Here is an 8,480-nt window from a genome sequence, read left to right as displayed (position 1 = left end):
CCAGTTGGCATTGGACATTGCTGAATGAGAGAAGTGGCCAAAACTTTACCTCTACACGGACTCATGGATGGTGGCCAATGCCCTGTGGGGGTGGTTGGACAGATGGAAGAAGACCAATTGGAAACGTAGGGGAAAACCCATCTGGGCTGCTGATATATGGCAAGACATTGCTACCCGGGTAGAGAAGTTGATTGTGAGGGTCCGCCACGTAGATGCCCACGTGCCCAAAAATCGAGCCAATGAAGAACATCGCAACAATGAACGGGCAGACCGAGCTGCACAAGTTGAGGTGTCACAGGTGGACCTAGACTGGCAGCACAAAGGCAAACTGTTCTTAGCACGATGGGCTCATGATGCCACCGGCCATCAAGGCAGAGATGCCAACTACAAATGGGCACGAGACCGAGGGGTGGATCTAACCATGGATGCTATCTCTCAGGTTATCTGTGACTGTGAGACATGCACTGCCATTAAACAGGCTAAGAGACTGAAACCCCTGTGGTATGGTGGACGGTGGAATAAATACAGGTATGGGGAGGCTTGGCAGGTTGATTATATCACATTGCCACAGACCCGTCAAGGTAAGCACTATGTGCTCACCATGGTGGAAGCCACCACTGGATGGCTGGAGACGCATCCGGTGCCCCACGCCACGGCCAGAAATACCATCCTGGGCCTCGAAAAACAGGTCCTGTGGCGGCACGGCACCCCAGAGTGTATTGAGTCAGATAATGGGACACACTTCAAAAATAGTTTAGTTACCACCTGGGCGAAAGAGCATGGCATTGAGTGGGTCTATCACATACCGTACCATGCAGCAGCTGCTGGGAAGGTTGAACGGTGCAATGGACTGTTGAAGACTACCCTGAAAGCATTAGGTGGAGGGACTTTCAAACACTGGGATCAACACCTAGCAAAGGTTACATGGTTAGTCAACACTAGAGGCTCCGTCAATAGAGCTGGCCCTGCCCACTCAGAGTCCCTTCACACTGTAGATGGGGACAAGGTCCCAGTGGTTCACATGAGAGGTATGTTAGGTAAAACAGTTTGGGTTAACCACACCTCGAGCAAAGGCAAATCCATTCGTGGAGTTGTCTTTGCCCAAGGACCTGGTTGCACATGGTGGGTGATGCAAGAAGATGGAGAAACCCGGTGCATACCCCAAGGAGATATGATCTTAGGGTAAACAGGTCATAACTCTAGCCATATTTGTATCTATATGTATTTGTGAATATGTACATAGTCTAGAATGATGTATGTATATGTGGAGTTAAAAAAGGTTCAATTTGATAGATGTATGGTGGTATGGGAAAGGAAAAAAATTAGGGGTGGATAATGTCATAGTTCATATTTTTAGCAAGGAATTTTTCTTTCCTTTCCTCCTGCTGTGTGTGTGTGCTCTGTATATTGCCCAATTAGTTGAACAAAGGAATCGGCTCGAGCCCTAATAGTCAAGATTTGTTTCCTTGACAACGAAGGGGGGAGGTGGCTGGTGTGTGACTGGAAGGGGGTGGAGGCTGGGGGGGAGGAGAGACTCTCTCGCTGCCGGGGGGAGAGGCTGCTGCGGGCTGCAGACACTACCGACTTCCTTTGTCTCTTTCCTGTCGGAGGGGAACTCTGGCTGCTGCTCTTGGCTAAACTCTGGTTGGCTGCAGCCCTGCTTACAACGGACCCTAATCAGCTGAAGTTTGTGAGTTTTCTTCCATTGGGAGAACTTTCTGTTTTATTGCTTTTGTTTTCCTTCCCCTTCTTTTCTCCCCCCCCCCCCCCCCCCACCAGATGGCAGCCAAGGATCTCACAGCGCCGCCTGGTGACGGGCACTGGACATTACAAGTACTACTCCTCCAGTGATCCAACAGCGCCACCTGGTGACTACAATAGGACACTACTAGTTTTTTACACCTTCAGTGACCCAACAGCGCCACCTGGTGAATGGTACAGGACATTACAAATTTTGCATCTCCAGTGACCTGACGGCGCCCCCTGCTGACTGTGGTTGGAACTGCACCAAAGAGTGCAAGAAATTGAACTATTTTCCTTTTGCCGGTTTATCGGTTTTGTTCTTGAAGGGGATTATTGGTGGGTATAGGAGTATTACTTGGTTATTTTCCTTGGTTTTTTTCGTGTTCCTGTTAATACACACATACCTTTTAATAAAGGGCTGTTATTTTTCCCTTTTCCATAATTTGTTTTCCTTCAATCAAAGCCTCTTAATTTTGGATTTATAATTGCTTGGAAAGAGAAGTTTCGGTCTTTTCCTCCTAATTCATCCTCAGCAAAAGACCCTTGGCTCATTTAAACTGAGACACGGACCATTTCAGCGCGGGGCTTTGGACACCAAACCAATGAAGTTCCAGGCAGGAAAAAAAGCCCTTAGCCTCTAACTGTCCTGTGCAGTTGGTTAGCCACCCTTGGCACTCCATGCCAAGGAGCTTCCTGCGCTGGCACCTTTTGTCTGCGATGAATCTTCTTTCTTAGTCCATCTGGGGACCCAGACTGGCCATTTCAGCGCCACACTTTGGACACCAAAAGAATTAAATTCCATCCAGGAAAAAAAGGCCTTAGCCTCAAACTCTGCTGTGAAATGGGTGAGCCACTCGTGCCACTCCATGCACACATGGAACTTCCTGCGCTGACACCTTTTGTATGGGAGGAATCTTTGTCTTCAGTCAATCAGAGGACCCAGACGGGCCATTTCATTGTGCGGCTTTGGACACCAAACCAATGAAATTCCAGGCAGGATAAAAAGGCCTTAGCATCAAACTCTGCTGTGCAATGGGTAAGTCACCCTTACCACTCCATGCACACAAGGAGCTTCCTGCGCTGGCACATTTTGTCTGCGAGGAATATTCGTTCTTAGCCCATGTGGGGCCCAGATGGGCCATTTCAGCAAGGGGCTTTGGACACCAAACCAATGAAGTTCCAACCAGGAAAACAAGGTCTTAGCCTCCATCTCTACTGTACAATGGGTGAGCCACTCTTGGCACTCCATGCACACATAGAGCTTTCTGTGCTGGCAACTTTTGTGTGGGAGGAATCTTCGTTCTTAGTCCAACTGGGGACCAAGACAGGCCAATTCATCGTGGGGTTTTGGACACCAAACCAATGAAGTTCCAGGCAGGAAAAAAAGCCCTTAGCCTCTAACTGTCCTGTGCAGTTGGTTAGCCACCCTTGGCACTCCATGCACACAAGGAGCTTCCTGCGCTGGCCCCTTTTGTCTTCGATGAATCTTCTTTCTTAATCCATCTGGGGACCCAGACTGGCCATTTCAGCGCGGGGCTACAAACACCAAGTCAGAGAAGTTCCAGCCATGAAAAAAACCCTTAACCTCCAACTCTCCTATGCAGTGGGTGAGCAACCCTAGAATCCATGCACACATGGAGCTTCCTGCGCTGGCCCATTTTGTCTGGGAGGAATCTTCGTTCTCAACCCATGTGGGGCCCAGACGGGCCATTTCAGCGCGGGGCTTTGGACACCAAACGAATTAAGTTCCATCCAGGAAAAAAAGGCCTTAGCCTCCAACTGTCCTGTGCAGTTGGTGAGGCGCCCTTGGCACTCCATGCACACATGGAACTTCCTGCAATGGCACCACTTGTCTGGGTGGAATCTTCGTTCTTAGTCCTACTGGTGACCAAGACGGGCCATTTCATCGTGGGGCTTTGGACACCAAACCAATGAAATTCCAGGCAGGATAAAAAGCCCTTAGCCTCCAACTCTGCTGTGCAATGGGTGACTCAACCTTACCACTCCATGCACACAAGGAGCTTCCTGCACTGGCAACTTTTGTCTGGGTGGAATCTACGTTCTTAGACCTACTGGTGACCAAGATGGGCCATTTCAGCATGGGGCTTGGGACACCAAACCAATGAAGTTCCAGCCAGGAAAAAAAGGCCTCCGCCTCCAACTCTGCTGTGAAATGGGTGAGCCACTTGTGGCACTCCATGCACACATGGAACTTCCTGCGCTGGCACCTTTTGTATGGGAGGAATCTTTGTTTTCAGTCAATCAGAGGACCCAGACGGGCCATTTCATCGTGCGGCTTTGGATGCCAAAACAATGAAATTCCAGGCAGGAAAAGAAGGCCTTAGCCTCCAACTCTGCTGTGCAATGGGTTAGCCACCCTTGGCACTCCATGGACACAAGGAGCTTCCTGCACTGGCGACTTTTATCTGGGAGGAATCTTTGTTCTCAACCCATGTGGGACACAGACGGGCCATTTCAGCGCGGGGCTTTGGACACCAAACGAATTAAGTTCCATCCAGGAAAAAAAGGCCTTAGCCTCCAACTGTCCTGTGCAGTTGGTGAGGCACCCTTGGCACTCCATGCACAAATGGAACTTCCTGTGCTGGTACCTTTTGTGTGGGAGGAATCTTCGTTCCTAGCCCATGTGGAGCCCAGACGGGCCATTTCTGCGCGGGGCTTTGGACACCAAACCAATGAAGTTCCAACCAGGAAAAAAAGCCCTTAGCCTCCATCTCTACTGTACAATGGGTGAGCAACCCTTGACACTCCATGCAAACAAGGAGCTTCCTGCGCTGGCATCCTTTTGTCTGCGAGGAATCTTCGTTCCTAGTCCATGTGGAGCCCAGACGGGCCATTTCAGCGTGGGGCTTGGGACACCAAACCAATGAAGTTCCAACCAGGAAAAAAAGCCCTTAGCCTCCATCTCTACAGTACAATGGGTGAGCCACTCTTGGCACTCCATGCACACATAGAGCTTTCTGTGCTGGCAACTTTTGTGTGGGAGGAATCTTCGTTCTTAGTCCAACTGGGGACCAAGACAGGCCAATTCATCGTGGGGTTTTGGACACCAAACCAATGAAGTTCCAGGCAGGGAAAAAAGCCCTTAGCCTCTAACTGTCCTGTGCAGTTGGTTAGTCACCATTGGCACTCCATGCACACAAGGAGATTCCTGCGCTGGCACCTTTTGTCTGCGATGAATCTTCTTTCTTAGTCCATCTGGGGACCCAGACTGGCCATTTCAGCGCGGGGCTACAAACACCAAGTCAGAGAAGTTCCAGCCATGAAAAAAACCCCTTAACCTCCAAGTCTCCTATGCAATGGGTGAGCAACCCTTGACACTCCATGCACACATTGAGCTTCCTGCGCTGGCACCTTTTGTCTGGGAGGAATCTTCGTTCTCAACCCATGTGGGGCCCAGACGAGCCATTTCAGCGCGGGGCTTTGGACACCAAACCAATGAAGTTCCATCCAGGAAAAAAAGGCCTAAGCCTCCAACTGTCCTGTGCAGTTGGTGAGGCGCCCTTGGCACTCCATGCACACATGGAACTTCCTACACTGGCACATTTTGTCTGGGTGGAATCTTCGTTCTTAGTCCTACTGGTGACCAAGACGGGCCATTTCATCGTGGGGCTTTGGACACCAAACCAATGAAATTCCTGGCAGGATAAAAAGCCCTTAGCCTCCAACTCTGCTGTGCAATGGGTGAGTCACCCTTACATCTCCATGCACGCAAGGAGCTTCCTGCACTGGCACCTTTTGTCTGGGTGGAATCTACGTTCTTAGACCTACTGGTGACCAAGATGGGCCATTTCAGCATGGGGCTTGGGACACCAAACCAATGAAGTTCCAGCCAGGAAAAAAGGCCTTAGCCTCCAACTCTGCTGTGAAATGGGTGAGCCACTCTTGGCACTCCATGCACACATGGAACTTCCTGCGCTGGCACCTTTTGTATGGGAGGAATCTTTGTTTTCAGTCAGAGGACCCAGACGGGCCATTTCATCGTGCGGCTTTGGATGCCAAACCAATGAAATTCCAGGCAGGAAAAGAAGGCCTTAGCCTCCAACTCTCCCGTGCAGTTGGTTAGCCACCCTTGGCACTCCATGGACACAAGGAGCTTCCTGCACTGGACACTTTTATCTGGGAGGAATCTTTGTTCTCAACCCATGTGGGACAGAGACGGGCCATTTCACGCGGGGCTTTGGACACCAAACGAATTAAGTTCCATCCAGGAAAAAAAGGCCTTAGCCTCCAACTGTCCTGTGCAGTTGGTGAGGCACCCTTGGCACTCCATGCACACAAGGAACTTCCTGCGCTGGTACCTTTTGTATGCGAGGAATCTTCGTTCCTAGCCCATGTGGAGCCCAGACGGGCCATTTCTGCGCGGGGCTTTGGACACCAAACCAATGAAGTTCCAACCAGGAAAAAAAGCCCTTAGGCTCCATCTCTACTGTACAATGGGTGAGCCACCCTTACCACTTCATGCACACAAGGAGCTTCCTGCGCTGGCACCTTTTGTCTGCGAGGAATCTTCGTTCCTAGCCCATGTGGAGCCCAGACAGGTCATTTCAGCGTGGGGCTTGGGACCCCAAACCAATGAAGTTCCAACCAGGAAAAAAAGCCCTTAGCCTCCATCTCTACAGTACAATGGGTGAGCCACTCTTGGCACTCCATGCACACATAGAGCTTTCTGCGCTGGCAACTTTTGTGTCGGAGGAATCTTCGTTCTTAGTCCAACTGGGACCAAGACAGGCCAATTCATCGTGGGGTTTTGGACACCAAACCAATGAAGTTCCAGGCAGGGAAAAAAGCCCTTAGCCTCTAACTCTCCTGTGCACTTGGTTAGTCACCATTGGCACTCCATGCACACAAGGAGATTCCTGCGCTGGCACCTTTTGTCTGCGATGAATCTTCTTTCTTAGTCCATCTGGGGACCCAGACTGGCCATTTCAGCGCGGGGCTACAAACACCAAGTCAGAGAAGTTCCAGCCATGAAAAAAACCCCTTAACCTCCAAGTCTCCTATGCAATGGGTGAGCAACCCTTGACACTCCATGCACACATGGAGCTTCCTGCGCTGGCACCTTTTGTCTGGGAGGAATCTTCGTTCTCAACGCATGTGGGGCCCAGACGAGCCATTTCAGCGCGGGGCTTTGGACACCAAACCAATGAAGTTCCATCCAGGAAAAAAAGGCCTAAGCCTCCAACTGTCCTGTGCAGTTGGTGAGGCACCCTTGGCACTCCATGCACACATGGAACTTCCTACACTGGCACATTTTGTCTCGGTGGAATCTTCCTTCTTAGTCCTACTGGTGACCAAGACGGGCCATTTCAGCGTGGGGCTTGGGACACCAAACCAATGAAGTTCCAACCAGGAAAAAAAGCCCTTAGCCTCCAACTCTGCTGTGAAATGGGTGAGATACCCTTGGTACTCCATGCAAACAAGGAGCTTTATACCCTGGCACCTCTTTTCTGGGTGGAATCTTTGTTCTTAATCCATCTGGGAACCCAGACAGGCCATTTAAGCTCGGGGCTTCAGACACCAAACCAATGAAGTTCCAACCAGGAAAAGAAGGCCTTTGCCTCCAACTCTACTGTGGAATTGCTGAGCCACTCTTGGCACTCCATGCACACATGAAGCTTTCTGCGCTGGCAACTTTTGTGTGGGAGGAATCTTCGTTCTTAGTCCATCTGGGTACCCAGATGCGTCATTTCAGCGCGTGACGTCAAACGTTAAATATTTGAAGTTCCAGCCAGGAAAAAAAGGCCTTAGCCTCCAACTGATCTGTGCAGTTGGTGAGCCACCCTTGGCACTCCATGCACACATGGAACTTCCTGTACTGAGACCTTTTGCATGGAAGGAATCTTCGTTCTTAATCCTTCTGGGGACCTAGACTGGCCATTTCAGTGCGAGGCTACAAACACCAAGTCAGAGAAATTCGAGCCATGAAAAAAACCCCTTAAACTCCAAGTCTCCTATGCAATGGGTGAGCAACCTTTGACACTCCATGCACAGATGGAACTTCCTGCGCTGGTCCCTTTTGTCTGGGAGGAATCTTCGTTCTGGACCCATGTGAGCCCAGATGGGCCATTTGAGCGCGGGCCTTTGGACACCAAACCAATGAAGTTCCATCCAGGATAAAAAGGCCTTAGCATCCAAATCTCCTGTGCAGTTGGTGAGGCACCCTTGGCACTCCATGCACACATGGAACTTCCTGCACTGGCACCTTTTGTATGGGAGGAATCTTCGTTCTTAGTCCATCTGGTGACCTAGACTGGCCATTTCAGCGCGAGGATACAAACACCAATTCAGAGAAGTTCCAGCCATGAAAAAAACCCCTTAACCTCCAAGTCTCCTATGAAATGGGTGAGCAACCTTTGACACTCCATGCACACATGGAGCTTCCTGCGCTGGCCCCTTTTGTCTGGGAGGAATTTTCGTTCTCAACCCATGTGGGGCCCAGACGGGCCATTTCAGCGCGGGGTTTTGGACACCAAACGAATTAAGTTCCAACCAGGAAAAAAGGCCTTAGCCTACAACTGTCCTGTGCAGTTGGTGAGGCACCCTTGGCACTCCATGCACAAATGGAACTTCCTGCGCTGGCACCTTTTGTCTGGGTGGAATCTTCGTTCATAGTCCTACTGGGGACCAAGATGGGCCATTTCAGCGTGGGGCTTGGGACACCAAACCAATGAAGTTCCAACCAGGAAAAAAAGCCCTTAGCCTCCAACTCTACTGTG

The sequence above is a fragment of the Myiozetetes cayanensis genome, unplaced genomic scaffold (genome assembly GCF_022539395.1).
Source record: "Myiozetetes cayanensis isolate MyiCay16 unplaced genomic scaffold, myiCay2020 scf34, whole genome shotgun sequence".
NCBI classification, from domain to species: Eukaryota; Metazoa; Chordata; class Aves; order Passeriformes; family Tyrannidae; genus Myiozetetes; species Myiozetetes cayanensis.
Note: the sequence above shows the minus strand (reverse complement) of the source record.